General features: G+C 31.5%; 1 protein-coding gene across 6 annotated transcripts in view; it reads right to left on the bottom strand.

Annotated features, from left to right (window-relative positions):
* Positions 1-18,678, bottom strand: part of LOC142330985 (arylalkylamine N-acetyltransferase 1-like) — a 535,412-nt gene that overhangs the window by 348,978 nt on the left and 167,756 nt on the right. Inside the window, exon 1 of one of the 6 annotated variants that reach the window (XM_075376486.1) lies at positions 4,736-4,864. The exons of the other annotated variants lie outside the window; for them this stretch is intronic. The gene's annotated coding sequence lies outside the window, so the exon portion shown is untranslated. Of the gene's footprint in view, positions 1-4,735; positions 4,865-18,678 lie in introns of those variants that run through there. 6 annotated transcript variants of the gene reach the window in all.

Below are 18,678 nucleotides of genomic sequence, written 5' to 3' on the forward strand. Positions count from 1 at the left end.
AAAGTATCTATATGTTAAGAATGAAGTTATTTATGTAGTCAAGTTAATAGATAGGTAATAGGTTATCTACCGTAATTAATTTAAACGATTATGTTAATAAAATGTCTCACGTTATTCGATGAAAGAATTGATAGACGTTATAAAAAAATAACTGATTTATAGAATGAAAATAGAAAATTAAAAAATTATATCAAGGAATTAATGCTTTATTGACCTTTTTTTACTGGAGTAGCATATTGGTTTTTTGAAGACATAAAACTATATATAAAATATAGATAATATTTTGGGTATCATATTTAAAAAGTGTAGATTGAATTGGCAGAAATTGCATAAAATAACAACAAAAACGAGTTGAATATTATTTTAGGGTTCCTCACTAAGATGATACATTTTCACAGATATTTTAATTAAACAGTTTAATTAAAATATTTTTTTCTTCATAAGAGAAAACTAAAGATAAATTAATTATTTCGTTTGTGTTAAATGGACTGTAAATAAAACAAATACCGATTCCAATTAAACATTTGTATATTAACATGTTCATGATTTAATTTAATTTGTATTACATTGTTGAGTAATATATATAATTTTATGTATGTACATGTCTACTACTATATGATTTGTAAAATATGAGTTTGAATTTTAGATCGAGATTAGACTAGCCGCGACGAGACGAAAACGAGAGTGACAGAGACGAAACAGACTAATTCTAGTGCTGAGGTGGCTTGCATAGTGTAGCTCATTGATTTTCAAACTTTTTCGCCCACCGCCCACATTGAGTATCAGAAATTTTCTAGCGATCCCATAATTTTTAAACTTGCATTTATTGTTTTTAGATCCGCTCTTAAAAACTGCAATTGTAATTATTGTTTGTAAACGTGGCATATTCTATTTTTGAGTTGAAACTTACATTTTAAATTAGAACAATTAAAACGCATATTTAATCATATTTGGAAGTATTTTTATTAAATTTGCTTTCAAATAAATTACAATTGTATCGTAGAGACATACAAAAAAAAAGAAATTAAAGCTAAAGTCTTTTATTTAATTAAAGCTTTCGAACGATTTTAATACAGTTTACTGAAAAAATTTCGTTTTCCCCATGCGCTCGATCAAACATGAAGAAAAACTTTCAAATTCTTTAATTTTTTTTCTCACTAATTTTTTTTTTAATTTGATAATTTTTTAATCTTATGTTTAGTGCCAAAAAGTAGAGAATTCAAGCTTTAATTTTTTTGTTATTCGTCTCTCTAACCCTCTTGGTTACAAAGTGAAAGTTTGAATACAATTATTTTTATCATAATATATAGGTGCCCTTTTAATTTTTTGTACTAGTGTAGTAGGTATTTAATAACAGGTTTGAAACATCAGGAAAACATAGTTTTTTTTTTTTTAATCAGCCATCGCCTTCCTTCCTTCCTTTCTTTTTCTTATTTAGCCTCCGGGAATTACCGTTCAGGTATTACTTCAGAGGATTAATAAGGATGATATGTATGAGTGTAAATGAAGTGGTCTTGTACAATCGACCGTTCCTGAGATGTGTGGTTAATAGAAACCCAACCACCAAAGAAGGTTGGGCCTTTCACCCGGAGGTTCCGGGTTCGAATCCCGGTCAGGCATGGCATTTTTCACTCACGCTACAAATCATTCATCTCATTCTCTGTACAGTAATGCTTAACTGCGGTCCCGGAGGTTAAACAGAAAAAAAACCACCAAAGGATACCGGTGTCCATGAACTAGAATTCAAATCTATATAAAAGTATAAATCTATATAAAAGACCTTTACTAGGACTTGAACGCTGGAATTCTCGACTTGCAAATCAGCTGACTTAGGAAGACGCGTTCACCGTTAGACCAACCCGGCGGGTTAACCCTCCCCTTCCAAGACGGCCTGAACGCCCCCAATTTTCTGTGGGCCTTCTACCGCCCCTCCCTGATGGCCTCCAGCGCTCACAAGCGGGCGTTGTCGCCCACTTTGAGAACCAATGGTATTGATGGAGCCGAGCGAATCGCTAGGAGCTAAGTGCGGTACGGAGCCGAATGAACCGTCAGGAGCACATCTTACGATAATATAATAAGATTGAATCCAACAAGCTTGGTGACTAGACCGTATCGTAAGGTTGCGTGTTATGCACTAACGATTAATGAATATAAACACATGTTTAATAGAACACAAACAAATTATGTTGAAAAGAAGGAAAAACTAATATTAAACTTCACATTGTGCCAAACAGCAGTGCTGCCTTAATATTAATTATCTAATGATCCTGAACCATGCATGAATATATGTCTCAGTGTAATAGGGAGATATTACAAATCGGAAAAAAAAACTGACAACACAGTTGTAGAACTTTCCCGTCAAGCAGCTTTTTTCTAATTCACGGTTTACACACACACACACACACACACACACAAAACTTAATTTAAAATATTTATAATTTTATTTAAATTTACTATTTTTTCGTTTATTAAATTCAATTATTCTAACTAAAGCGCGCGCATACCGTATTTAAATCGCGCGGGTGTGGCGGTACTAGCAGCGACGGTCGGCACTATCTAAACTAATGTAATTTCACGACTTACGTAGAAAAAAGTTTCTTTTACGATCGGAAGACTGGTGTAGTCGTGAGCCTTAACGCACAACCGAGTCAACTGGGTGATCGAATTCGAGACCCAGCCAGACCAAGTTACTCTTTTACACTTTAAATATTATTCATTTATTAATTGGTCCGTTCACCAATGACTAACACAAAATGGCAGACTACTACCAGTGAAAACCGCATATGAGAATCATTATTTAACACAAAGTTTTATTTATTTACTTTTTACTTCCTTGTACTAAAAAAATTTGGATTTTTTATTTTTTCTTAACTCAGTAATAAGTACTAATTGAGAGCTTTTCAACGATGTGGTACCTATTTTAATCGTACCACTTTTATAAGTGGTACATATTTTCATCGGTTCCAGAGTTATAGCCAAATAAAATTTTAATTAATGAACTACTTGGATCTTACAAGGGGAAGGCACATCAGTTCGAATCAGACTTCATCTCCTTTTTCCTTTTTTTTAAATTTAAATATATTGATTTGTTATAATTTATTAACCTCCGATTGGAAAAAAAAAACTTTACTATGAATAATAATTCAATAATAATACAAAAAAAAAATCAGAAGTTATTAATGAAATAAAATTTTATGTACTTTTCCTTTTAAAAACATTTGTGTATATGTAATTTAGTAAGCGTTCAAGGAATTCATGTGGTGTCCACATCAGATTTTAGATAGATTTCATAAGAAAGCTACCTATTGTAATGGGTACCATGATTCGAATTCCAGGAAATTTCGATATATCTTCAAGTTTCTCATCCCCCAGATCCCAAAACCACTGTCAGCTCAAAGGTTTCACTTTCTTGTGAATACTATAACTGCCGTTTTTTGCGCCATCACTTTCAAATTGTTCCTTAAAAATAACTCGTCCCAAAATCTTGGTTGAGTTCCTTAACGGCCAAAATCGGTCCATGGGTGTGGAAATGGGGGGCTTTTTCGAGAAAAAACAAAATATTGCTATAACTTTCTTATTAAGTAAAATATCGAATTCGGTTAAAGTTTCTACTATTTTTTGGGTAAGGGTCTAAAACGTATCTAAGTAAAGATTTTTGATATCGCCAATCATTGGCTCAGGGGGTGGAAAAAATGGGGATTTGAAGAAAAAAATATCATACTTCCCTTAATATAGGCTCAGTATCGAATCGGTTTAAAATTGTAGTTAGTCCTCTAAACATTACCTAAAACATTATATAAAAATTACCTAAAATTACCTTTGTCTGAAACAATTTTTGATATGACCAACCCTTACGTCAAGGGATGACCAAAATATTGCTGGAGTTGTAAGAAGATGGGGCTTGTTAATTGCTAAACACTGAAACATTTTTTTACATGCAACCATTGTCGTATTGTGTAAATTTGAAGTATTTTTTTTAATTTTGAGGTGGAAATCTTTTATCCCCTACTTAGCACCGGTGAAATATACCTCCCCCTTTCGGCCTACCGAAAGGGATTTTTTTTAATTGATATGATATACCGTAAGAAATAACTTTCTTTAGAAGAAAGTTTTAAATGAAGATATATATCTAAAATAAATTAAATTTTAAGTAATATTTAGACTAGTTTTCATTTAAAAATTATTATCTATATTGAATTTTCATTCATTTAATTTTTATTACCAAACTAAACCAAAGGAGAAAATAATTCCCTTTGATAATAAGTTTCCCTATGGCAATATAACTGTTAAAACAGTTACACCGATGCTTTTTTATCTCACTTATGTAACTGATTTCGGATGTAAAACTCTTTGAAAAAATTAAAATATTGATTAGTGGACACTTTTCTTACCAAACTGAATATTCAAAAAAGTTTAAATGAATAAAGTGGGATGTTAAATAAAATTTCGTGAAAAGAGGAAAATATTTTTCAAATATATGTATATATGTTGTATTCCATAAGAAAATAATTGTTTAAAAATTAAATTATTATTATTATTCAACTTAAATAATTATGAAAATATTAATAGTTAGTTATGTTTTTCAGTAGATTTCATATTAAATATATATTGACTTAGTAATAGTAATAAGTTGAACAGGAGTTGATTTACATAAGAAATTTACATCAGAATTTTGTCATTTTAACAATTCCGCTTGTAAAATTTATAATTTTATATTCAACAAAACATTGCTTACCTAGAATTTTCCCTTCAAGTACTTGTATTGTACTCTCTGGTTGTTTACTGTCACCTGTTTGAAATATAATGAGGTTATACATGAGTTAGCGTAAATTAATTTATAAATTAGTTCTCAGTACATACGTTTATATACATAATAAAAAGATTTAAAGAGGTTGAGAAGGGGAAAAAGATATTTCTATGTTAATTGAAAACAACTGTGAAATATATAAGTATAATAATATATTTTGCGCAGAAAAAAATTAACATACAAATACACGAAAAGTTCTTTAATGAACCGTGTCCGTTCTAGACACGTTTCTTTATTAAAATTAATAATAAAAAATATATCTATACAAAACGAGACAATTTTTAACATTAGTTATTAGCATATTTAGAACAAAAAAAATATTAATTTTTAGATAATATATTTCTTCTTTTCTCTTCAAGACCTCTGAATATTCTGATTACCATAAAATTATTTAAGTTAAAACTGAAGGTAAAAGTTTAAATAAAAAAAAATTAATTTGATGTTAGTGACTAGGTGAACTTCAGAAAATAATTCTACTTATTAAAGAAAGAATTTCCTGTAAACCTTAGATGTAAAAATACTTCGTTTTCCTTCTATCTGCAAACCTTCTGTTAATAAATTATTAATTATTTCTTATCTTGATGAAGTATGGAAAAATAAGATTTTGTAAAATATAATTTTTTTTTTTACTTTTAAAATTTTAGCTATTTAATTTATTTTAAGAAATAATTAAATAGCTTTTTTGACACAAAAAAATTAATGATCAATAAAAAAAAGATAATAGATGAAATTATTATTGCGACAATGATTTTTATCAAATAAATACGTTTTTTCTGTCACCTCCTAATAATTAAATACATTTTTATGTAATAGAAGATCGAAAAATCTATTCCATAAACATTTAATCTAATATATTTCCTTACTGGACTATATTTAGAAAGAAGTGGACAACACAGTTGTAGGACTTTACCGTCACACGGCTTTTTTCTGATGCGTGGCTTACATACACAATTTAATTAAAAATATTTATCATTTTATTTAATTTTTTTTTGGTTTATTTAATTCAATGATTTTAACTAAAGCGCGCGCGGATATCGTATTTCACTTGCGCGGGTGTGGCGGTACTAGAGGCCACTTTAAATAAATGTTTACACTTAAACATTATTCATTTATTTTATTCTAGCGCTCACTTCTAACGTCACAACATAGCAGATGACTATAGCAGTAGTCCGACCGCTAAGGGGAAGGGGATGGCTGGGTTAAGACCTCACTTTGATGGGAAACAAATTTGTGGATCCAACGAGATGCTAGTAGAAAAACTGCAACGAAAATAACCCGCTGTATTGCTTTATACAAATTTTCAAAATTATTACCAGTTTTTGGTGTGAGGGTGCAATTTAACAAATAAATGTTTACACCAGAGATGTTTTTTTTTTATAATTGTTCACAAAAATATTTTTAAAATATTGGAACGAAAATCACCTCTTGCACTGCCTTCTGTAACTCTTCAAAATTAAAAATATTTTTAGGGATGGGAGTGCAATTTTTTTTGCAAGAGTTTTTATTTTATTAATATTCACAAAATTATTTAAAAATATATATATAACATACATACATACGTACGCACATTTTGTCGTGGAAATTTCGATTTCATTTCTGGTAATCAAAAATTTCATTTTTGATTTTCTGGGGTTCTTATGAGTCAATTCGTCAAGATTTGTTGAAAACCGGATATCCCCAATTTTTACCTATCACCGTATAGCTTTTCTATACAGCTTTGTTAAAGCTGCTATACAGACGGTAAAGTAAGAAAATTATCAAATATATATTCATCTTGTTTAGAATACGAAAATTACGTACATAAATATTATGCTGTAGATATGATATCGTTCGTCGGAGAAGACAAAAGTGATCGTGGTCTCTGGTAGGGATGACCCTGACTTCGTTCAGGGTCGAGACCACGATAGTGTTACCCTTTCTATGCAGCGAAGTACCTCCGAATATAGATAGATAACAAATAAGTATAAAGACGTTGAATGGTAGTTATATGTGTAAATGAAATAAAGATAATCAGAATACATTTCTGAGGATGGGCTTATGCCCGAAAGCGCTATAATGTAAAGGAAATAAAGGTAAGAATGTTTCTTTAATTCTGTACTTAGCGGATTAGCTGAAATTCAATATATATAGGTAAAATTACCTTTAATTCAGAGGAATTATGGACTACAAAAAGATTAATTAATATATATATATATATATATATATATATATATATATATATTTAAACCCGCCTCACTCTGAAGATGTAAGATGGGTTTTACTTATTTTATATTAATCGTATTTCATCCTAGAACAAGTTTGACACTAATTTACAATTATAAGTAATGATGGAGGAATTTTTTTATGAGGAAGAAGTAAGTAATGATCATCCATTCATCCAGATCTTTTTGAGACAGGAATTCGAACTCAGAAACGTCTGGATGAATGATAGACCTTTGTGCCACTGTGGTCGGCAGAATATTTTTATTTAATGAATACGAGTACATTTCTAGTATATCCGTCATGGTTTTCTGAACTATGAAATTAATTTATTCATTATTTTTTTAAATTTATTAGCTCAAATATTACAGTAACGTGCAATTTTATCACTCAGTGAGTACTTAAATGAAACATTACGTACGAACAAAATTTGTAATAATGTACTATAAAATAGACCGTACTTCTCTCTATTTTTTCTGTTTAGCCTCCGGAATCACCGTAAGATATTACTTCAGAGGATGAATGAGGATGATATGTATGAATGTAAATGAAATATAGTCTTTTACAGTCTTAAGTCGACTATTACTGAGATGTGTGGTTAATTGAAACCCAACTATCAAAGAACACCGGTATTCACGATCTAGAAAAAATATGTTGTACTTAACTGAAAAGCAAAATTATATATTGTCAAATATTTAAGAAAAAATTTTTTTTTTTTTTTTAGTATTTTCTATTAGATTAGATAATAAAGTATTTTAAAAAAAATCATAAAAAATAATTTGATTCGTCGTTCGAATGGTGTAGAAAAGGTTTTAATGTACAAAAAAAATATATATATATGTCTCTGTATTTACTTAACGCCGTGATTCATGCGGAATACTATTAATAAATTAAAAGGCAGATTATGTTTGTGCATTCAGTTATATAATTAAAGTTAGTTCCTACGCATAAATATTCATTGATATTATAATTAAAAAAAAGCCAATAATAGTAGTAACAAAATATTTTAAAAGCTTCGATGTGAATACATCACAAACAGGTATTTAAACACACATGGTTTGGTTATGTTTATTCTAATATTATATGAACTACACTATTACATCGTAACCGAACGTTACCAAAACACACTGTTAATAATTTACTCTCTAAAGATTGGTAGAAACGAAACATACAACTTTGAAATGTAACAAAAATTATTATAACGGTTTATTTTCTATTAAACTACAACGGGATGAAAGAGTTTAATCTCGTTTTAAAAAATTTAGAATAAATTTTAAAATTTCATAACGGTTTGCTTTACACATTACAAAAAAAATAATTGAACGTGGTGTTTGAAGGAGTAGACAGTAAAATCAATTATAATCTGCAGCAGTTATAAAAGTTTATTATTTTACGTCCTTAGCTAACTCCTTAATAAATCATTACTATGTGTGGTACATATTCCATCGGTCAATAAAAATGTGAAAAAAGAAATTAAAATGTACGAAATATAATTTTTATTAATAACTAGCTGTACCCGCCACGCTTCGCTGTGGCACATTGTGATTGCATGGATGAGAAATGAGAAACAAAACAAAGTATACGTTTCATAGAAGTTTAATTTTGCAATACTTGTGGATATACAATATTTTTTTGTTTTTCCTAAGGGCGTAGATGTAAAGGCTATCTGGTTCGCCGACTCGGGAACACGCACATACAGTTGTCCATGTGAGAAGCAATCCGCATCTAAATCTAAACCACACAATTCTAAAGATTGACCTTGAGCTTTATTGATTGTGATTGCAAATGCCAATCGAATTGGGAATTGCAATCTTTTAAATTTAAATGGTGTATCGGTCGGGATCATGGGTATTCGAGGAATGAGGACATCTTCACCTTTGAAAGACCCCGTTAAAATCGTTGCTTCCACTACGTTATTCATCAATTTCTTAACTGCAAGTCGCGTGCCGTTGCAGAGTTTGGGCTGATTAATATTCCGCAACAGGATAATTGGCACACCTATTCTCAATTTTAATATTTGTGGTGGCATCCCTGGCAGATCAAGTGAGTTTAAAAATTCCGTCGGATAATTAACTACTTCATCTGCTTCCACAACGGTGTCTATCGACTTATATGTAATTTCCTCACTTTGAATGCTGGATTGAATAACATTATTAAGTTGATGGACATCCTTATTCTTTGCGGCAAGGATAGCTCGTTCACTGAGCCAATCGTGATTTCTATGATTAATTTGAATATCAGGAAATACTTTTTCGATCAGTTCTTGTTTCGATGTTACTAAATTACAAAAATTATCAGGAAATGAAATTCGTCTAGACGTCTCATCGACTGGCAGCTGTCCGTTTCCAATGTCCAGTAACTTTCGTGAGAATACCTCAGTTGATGTATCATTCTGCAACTGGACACGCGTATTCGTAGTCACAATGCCACAATGTTGAATATTTCAGGCAAGCATTTATTTCGTCTGCTGGTGTCGATCGAGAAATTACAGGCAATATTTGCCTAAAATCTCCTGCGAGCAATATCAACGCATTCCCGAATGGTTGAACGTTTCCACACAAATCTCGTAACGATCGATCAAGAGCTTTAAGCGATTTTTTGTGTGCCATCGTGCACTCATCCCAAACAATGAGTTTACATTTTTGTAATACTTTTCCCATACAGGATGCTTTGGAAATATTGCATATGGGAGTCTCGATGATTTGCATGTTTAATGGTAAACTTCAGAGCTGAATGCGCAGTCCTTCCACCTTGTATCAATGTCGCAGCTATTCCAGACGAAGCAAGAGCTAAGGCTATGTCATTTTCTGATCGAACCGTTGCTAGAATCAATCCAATCAGGAATATTTTCCCAGTTCCTCCTGGCGCATCCAAGAAGAAGGTCCTCCCAACTCCGTCATTTATGATTTGCATTATAAGATCATAAATGCCTTTCTGTTCACGCGCTAATTTGGGAATGTTTGATTGGACATATGACTGAATATCACCAATGTTGTAACTCTGTACACGGTGTAAATCCACATCAAATGAAGCAATCGCAGCTCGGGTGGGTGCTGACATTCCCAATTGACTAAGAACTTTATTTGCATTAGCTAAGCACTTGTCCTCAATATTTATCAATACTTCGTTGTAAATGCCTTCTCTAGATTCAGACAAAAGTGAATATTTAACCTAACAAAGGATTTTTTGATCATTATGTAGGGATATTATTTTCAGTGTATTTAGTTATTTCGACTTTTTTTGTTTGCATAGTCTTAAGTCTATCTGGGCTATAAGAAAGTTGGGTTTTAATTTATTTACTGTAAGTCATCCTTCTTAGTGGCTTTTCTTTTTGTTTTGGTGTTTTTTTTTGTTTTTTTTTAATAAAATACAGATGTTTTAGCTGTTAAATATAATTCAAAGAAATTTGTTACTTAATCAGTTGTTATTTTGTTTACATTGGCAATGGCCATACGGGCTCTCTGTGATTGGTCGTTATGTTTGACAGCGGCCATCTTGCATTGATCTGATTGGTTTTCTTTTGTTTACATTTCCAAATTAAAAATGTACAAATTAAAAATAGATAGATAGATTTATTAAAAATAGATGAAAGCAATCTTTGATGCGGGTTATATATCGTGCTAAAATTTGAGCACAATCGGTGCAGAACATTTTGAGTTTTTGAAGCATACACAAACGAACTTAACATTTTTCTACATATAGATAACATCTTATAAATTTGTTTTTTTTTTTTGGTGGGGGGCGAAAAACATTTTCGTGTTATCATCGCCGGGAAAATAAAAATGTGAAATATAAAAATAAAATATAAAATCTAATAAGACAACCACAAAATTAAAATAAAATAAAAACTTGAAATAGAAATTTAAAAACAAAATTATAACTCAAACTAAAATAATAAAAACAAAGACAAAATAAAAAACTTAAACTAAAATATTAAATACAAAAATATATAACTACCATACAAAAAAGAAAATTTCAAGAATTCTATTCAAAAGTATGTAAAACACTAATACTTCGGAGAAATAAAAATACCTGGTCCAAAACTTCTTTATTATTCCCCAGGATGTGACGAAACTTCCTGGACAATTTAAATTTAAGACGGAAGGCCGCATAACGTACGCAATCCACAAGGAAATGGCGCACAGTTAAGCGTCACTTGCATCGTGTGCATATCGATGCATTTTCTATTGATATCAGGCACCCGTGAGTAGCTTTCGTATATCCTATCCCTAATCGACAGAGGACCACTTCCTCTCGGCGAATTTTCTTGTGAGAGAAATCTATGGCAACACAGTATCTTTGATATAGCGAAGTTTGTTGTCGACTGTGGCAATCCAGTCGTCTTGCCACCTAGCGCGAAAATAATGATATTCATTATATAGCGTTTTTACGGTGAACTTGTACGGGAGAATGTCAAATGCATTTCAGTAGACTTGGCATATTAATATTAGGGCCGTTAGGGAAGTTCTCGGCCTGAAACAGAGATGGCGAAAGTATAACCAAATGGCTGATATTTCAATTATCATCCTTTTGATGGCGTGCTGCCAAGTTTTAGACGCACGAATTTAATTGATTGTAAACAATTTTTGACATTTTCTGAAAAATGGAAAAATTGATGTTCAAGCTGCTATTTTGTTTTAGAAGGTATAACCCCGACAGACAAACAAAAAGAGCTAGATTTTACTTTAAAGGATTCTTCCCCATCGTTTTTCACAGTACAAAAGTGGGCTGCTGAATTGTGATATTACACCCATTGAAAACGATGAAAGCTTAAGAAGTCCAAAAACCAACGAAATTATCACAAAAATCCACAATGCCCATATAAAATGATCGCCGATTGAAAAAACGCTTGCTTGCTGAAATACAAACATCTCGATAGACAGTGGCCATGATATTTTAGATTTGAAAAAAGTTTTCCGATCGAGGGGTACCGCGATTGTTAACAGTAGACCAAAAACGCATTCAACTGAACATTTCTCAAGGGTGTTTACATCGATTTAAATGCTACCTGCTGAGTTTCTTCAACTTTTTTAACAATAGATGATGCATGGTTTTACCATTACATGCCAGAGACTAAAAAATGGGTGGGAACAGGTAAACGGGTGCCAAAGAAAGCGAAAATGGTTCCACCTGCAGTAAAAGTGATGGATACGTTTTTTGGGGAATTCTTGTAGTTTTTAGGAGCTCATAAACTACCTGCAAAAAGGCAGAATCATCACCAGCGAACATTACACTTCACTACTTGACCGATCAATGGGTGCTATTCAGAAAAAACATCCATCTGGCCGAAATGAATTCGTTCTTCCCCGACGATAATGCGCCTGCATACATTGTATCGGGTTGTTTCTGCAAAACTCCATGTTCTAAATTTCGAAATGTTTCCACATGAGCCGTATTCACCGGATTTGACTCCTAACGATTACTTCCTGTTCCCATACCTGAAGAAGATAATGATTTACTTCAAATTTATGAGTTCAAAGCTGAGACAACTGCTTGTTTTACATTGTTAGATAAATCGCATGTTACTGAGGTTAATAAAACGTTGAAAAGTCATTGATCTAGATGTATTGAAATGTTACGTGAGTAGGTTGGAATAAAAATAAAAATTCTGAAAAGTCATATGTTTTCTTTACCAGGCCGAGAACTTTCCGACCGACCTTCTTAGTATATTCGATAGAACAAGTTCAGTGAAGAAAAAAAGGAAAATCACTTCATTCCTCACTCTCATAATTTAGTCTCTTGTTGGTTTTTGTCACTATTTGAAATGGCTATACTATTTATTGGCTCATGGCATGTCAACTACAACTATTATTATGGCATCCAACATAGATATTTATACAAAACAAATCAGATGGTTCCTATAGACTCCTAATGTCTGTACACTGTCATTTAACTAGATATATCAACAATCCTTTCTTTATAGTTTACGGGGAAAATTTAATTTAAAAAAAATATATGTATACATATATTTATTAACATTTAGTTTGTCAGTCCTATAAACTCAGAAAAATATTTAAGTAATCTTATTCAGAGATAATAAACGTAATTCTTTTACCTCTGTCTGTTTATGGGATCACAACAAGATGGTGATAAATTAACCTCTTTAAATATATTTTAGTGCAAGGTGTGTGTGTGTGTATGTGTGTGTGTGTATATATATATATATATATATGTGTGTGTGTGTGTGTGTGTGTGTGTGTGTGTGTGTGTGTGTGTGTGTGTGTGTGTGTGTGTGTGTGTGTGTGTGTGTGTGTGTACTGCTGCTGACACGTGTCAACTAGTAGTTGCATTAGTGTAAGCTTGATGAACTAGCCTTGATAAGCTTAATGAACTAACCTTGTCTTAAAGTATTAATGAAGTATTAAGTCTGGTTTTAATGACCAGACTTCGTTCTTTCAATCCTTATATATCAGAATTACTGTATGCAGCCTACAAAACGAGAAAGAGCTCTGTAACCTAACAACATATAAATACGAGTACATCGCTTCCAAGTATTCACCGAACGATCGTGTTTACGAAACATCACTGAATGATAATGTTTGAATTACCCGATGGCAAAGTGTAACACTATTACATACAGTGATGAGTAATCGAAAATTAGAGCTAATCGAAAGAATCTAATAATTTTAATAATCAAATTGATGATAGAATATTTATCTATAATATTCTGTTTAGATTATTTGTATTTATAACATTAGTTTTATTTCACAATGTGTAGTTACTTATTTTACAACCATGTAAAACATTTTAATACACGTACGAAAAAATAAAGAAATTGAAAACTTTAAATACTAATTAACCAGTTAATTCAAAAAACTGTTTGAATTCATAACCGATTAAAAGTGCCTCTTTTCTGTATTGTTCTTCAAAGTTTCTTTAATTAATTAAAGAAAACTTGTAAGAATTATTGTACCGGCTGAACAATTTAAAATCGAACCACTATAGACTAAAGTTGGGACAAGTAACATTTTATAAATGAAATGAAAATCTAAATTAAATTTTATATTTATAAGAGCATAAGTTTAAAAATTTACTATATTTTTTACAAAAGATGTGAATTGAGCGTAGCGATTCACTTTTACGTTCGAGTGATCAAGTTGATAGTCACCTGTTGTAAAAATTTGGTATCAATGCCGTCGATGTCTTATTAACTGTTTTCCTTCAGTTTATCGGTAGTGTGGGGATTCAAATAAATGTTATTAATAAATTAAAATAAAATATTCTCTTTTTCTGTTCCGGAACCACCGTAAGGTAATTACTACAGAGGATGAATGAGGATGATATGTATGAGTCTAAATGAAGTGTAGTCTTGTACAGTCTCAGGTCGACCGTCCCTGTGATGTGTGGTTAATAGATTGAAATCCAACCACCAAAGAACACCGGTATCCACGATCTAGTATTCAAATCCGTATAAAAGTAAACTGCCTTTACTAGGATTTGAACCTTAGAACTCTTGACTTCGAAAACAGCTGACTTGCGATGACGAGTTAACCACTAGACCAGCCCGGTGGGCAAAGAAAATAAAATATTAATAAAAATAATACAAAATTTTACATAAGCAAGTTTGTTATGCTTAATCTATATATGAATATTTTTAAAAAGAGTTTTTAAATTTATTCCACACCAACAAAATGTGTAATATTCTATTTTTTTCTGTCTAATTTTTTTAATTTTTATAAGTAATTTTTTTTAATGTTTTTCTTCTCACTTTAAGACAATTAAAATTTAAGGAATTTTGAACCTTATTATACATGGAACTGAAGGTAAGAAGGAATTTTTTTTCATTATTATCATATTTTATCAATGGTTTTAAACAATTCTTTAAAAAAAAAATTGTTTAATGATTACAATATTTTTTTTACTAAATTGTCGTCCCTACAAATAAAGTAAGCGAGCCCCCAAATTCAATTTTTCTTTAATTTGAAATTTGGGCATTTTGATGCTTAAATCTTATTTTCGTAATCATTATAATCAACAAACAATCCCCATTGATTCAGAGGCCCCAAAACTTTCAATAATTCGGGGAATTTTCTTTTACTTATATTTAAATGTTTATTATGAAAATAAAAAGCTGACAACTGTGGGTTGTTTCTGACGCACGGCTTACACACACACACGCACGTTAATTAAAAATATTTATCGTTTTATCTAAATATATATTTTTTCGTCTATTTAATCTAATAATTCTAACTAAAGCTCGCGCGTTTACCGTATTCAATTCGCATGGATGTGGCGGTACCAGTGGCGACGGTCGACACTAACTAAACTAATGTAAATTTTTTAATTCTACCGCTCATCATTGACGTCACAACCTAGCAGATGACTACAACAGAATTTTGGTTGGGGGGGGGGGGTACGATTTTACAAAAATGCTTCTTTTATAAATATTGTTATATTTTAATTGTTAACAAATGTGCCTATGAAAAACCTGATCTAAATTAGGTGAGATCTTGAGATGCTGAGGGTGACCTTGCTCTACAGCCTCATCCCATTGACCTTTTAAGTTGAAAATTTAATGGCATCAATGACTCTTATATAGAAATAATCTGACCAAGTTTTTTTAAAAATCGGTTCAGTAGTTCTGAAGATATAAGGTGATTTAGAGGCCAGCACCGAACACACACAACGTAGATATGATCATTAACATCCGGAAAATTTCCATCCGGTTTTATTTGGTTTTTTGGGTTCCTTAGGCGTCAAAACGTCAAGATCCGATGAAAACTGAGGATACCCAAATTGATCCGATTGCAGTACTTTACCTTCTAGTGCTATAGCGTAGACGGTAAAGTAAAAATTAAAACTTTTAACGATAGAATCGGAAAGGTTTTGCAATAAAAATTGTGTTCAAGGTGTTGACTTGACCGGCGTACCTCATGCATGTTAGATTTTTTTTTTTTATATTTCTTTGAGTAACTATACCAAATTTTAATTTTCAAGCTATCTCAGAATTATACTAAGTAAAAAAAGTATGGACTTTTATTTTATCTTTTATACCCTATTTCCCTCCTCAACAATAGAAATGAGTAAAAAAAAATATGCATGTAATATATAAAAATATTGCAAAATATGCAACTTTTTTCAAGACCCATTTATTTAATCTCTAGCAATAAAAAATAATATTGCTCTCATCGTAATAATTGTTCCAAATTACTAATTATTTAACGATAAGAGATATATGACAATTAGTAATTATCATTATTTTGATATAAATTATCAATTATACAAAATATTTCATTTGTAATTTAAAAAAGAAAAATAGTTTTAAAATTCAGTTTTATTTTTGTTTTTTTTTAATTAACATTTTGGTAGAATTTTAAGTCGCCTATATGGCGTCTAAGGATTAATTTTTGTTTTATTAAATTGGGACAAACAATTGTTTACAACAGAGAATTACTTAAAAATGTTTAGCCGTAAAATATACTAAAAAAAAAAAGAATATTTAAATAATATATATATATGTATTATGCAGCCAATATCGATCCTGAAATTCTCACATACTTGAATACGTGTAAAAAATGTCTAAGATATTTAGTTCATATTAAAATATAGTTGTAAATTTTCCTTGAATTTCATCTCTCTCTCTCTCTCTCTCTCTCTCTCTCACTCTCTCTCGCTCTCTCTCTCTCTCTTACTCTCTCTCTCTCTCTCTCTCTCTCTCTCTCTCTCTCTCTCTCTCTCTCTCTCTCTCTCTCTCTCTCTCTCTCTCTCTCTCTCTCTCTCTCTCTCTCTCTCTCTCTCTCTCTGTGTGTGTGTGTGTGTGTGTGTGTGTGTGTGTGTGTGTGTGTGTGTGTGTGTGTGTGTGTGTGTGTGTGTGTGTGTGTGTGTGTGTGTGTGTGTGTGTGTCTGTGTGCGCGCAACATTGTAATAATATGTTTAATATGTTGTTTTTTTGACAAAGAAGTTGCATCAAAAAAGCGAACAAAAGTGGCGGTCCAATAAAAAACAAGTACCAACAAAAATCAACTCTCATCTTTTAAAATTGAAATATATGTTTTTTTTTTTTTTTGTTTTTTTTCCTATCTCCTTTTGGTATAAATATTTTTCAAAAACCTTTTGAAAGGTTATACTAGTCTGCAGGTTTTTAAAATAATAGACTACGCGGGTTTTTTAAATTATGGTTTTATTATAGACTTCCAAAAATATTTTTGAAAATTTTATTTTTTTTATTTTAATCTTTATTGTTACATTTAGAGAAAAACTTTTCTTAAGAAAATCTGAAAGCTTAACCTATATATGAATACTAGCTCTACCCGCCACGCTTCGCTGTAGCACATTGTGGTTGCATGGATGAGAAATGAGAAACAAAACAAAGCATACGTTTCATAGAAGTTTAATTTTGCAATACTTGTGGATATACAATATATTTTTTGTTTTTCCACTGTCTGCGTAGATATAAAGGCAATAGCTAAGCACTTGTTTTCAATATATATCAATGCTTCGTTGTAAATGCCTTCTGTAAATTCCATGGTCATATTGGTATTTTCTAGGCGTACTCTATGCAAAATATCCTCAGCCATATGCGATCGATATCTTTCCCATAACTCTGTGGGAGATGAAGGGAAGCAAGCGTTCAATATAAATGCGAATAATGCGCGAATTTGGTTTGGATGTGCAGTGTTGCACGCGTCATTAATACATATATCCCACTGTTGATCGTTTTCTAATAAATTCAGACTTTGGTGAAAGGCGCAGCTCAATCACGACACGATCACACAACAGTACCTCGATTAAAGTGAATATTTAATTCAGATTGTATAATAATTTGAATCAGATGCAAGTGGATACTTTTTTTTTTGTTAATAAACAATGTAATTGGGAACAGGTATTGTTTCACATGTCACTGCGGTTGTCGTTAGCTGGTATGGCGAGTGTTCCCCTCGCTTCCGGCAGATGGCGCTGTCACTGGTACACAGCTGACCGTTAAAAAAACTGTTTTCTCGCGGTCGCGGGTATGTGACTGATGCGAAAAATAGATAAAAACAATATTTGATGCGGGTTATATATCGTGCTAAAATTTGAGCTCAATCGGTGCAGAACATTTTGAGTTATTAAAGCGTACACAAACGAACTTAACATTTTTTATATCTAAAGATTTGTGGGCTGCGAAAAAAAAGCCCTTAAGTCGTACGAAAAAACACATCATTTTAATTGTTTACAAAAGCACAGTAATGCTTACAAATTACAGAATAATCAAACGGCGTTGATTTCAGATGTTAATAAACTGCTAACGTAAGTAGAAGTTGTGCTGCTTCAGTGTACAACGTGATTCTCGAGTATGAATCTACTAATGAATTACGGTCTCCAAAGAAAACAAAATCCCGCAGGTCAATTGAGGAAAAGGTGAGATTTTGATAAAAACGCGATTTGTAAAACAATTACACGAATTTGAATTATTTAGCAATAGTTTAGCGGTGTATTATGTCCTTTGGAAGAGAATTCAGTTATTGTCTTCGACAACGCTTCTTATCATTAAACGAAAAGAATTCCAGCCGTGTTATAGAAAAACAATGATATCAAAATGTGGCTTAGTTAAAAAGAAATAATTTTTGAAGAGGTTTAAGTTAATGTTCAATCATTGCAAAGGGTTTCGCGTATTAAAAGTAATTATAGTCCGTATAAAATTGGTTTGACATACAACGCCATATTGGTAAGTCGTGTTTTTATTCGGCTCC

Source organism: Lycorma delicatula, chromosome 10 (genome assembly GCF_047948215.1).
Source record: "Lycorma delicatula isolate Av1 chromosome 10, ASM4794821v1, whole genome shotgun sequence".
NCBI classification, from domain to species: Eukaryota; Metazoa; Arthropoda; class Insecta; order Hemiptera; family Fulgoridae; genus Lycorma; species Lycorma delicatula.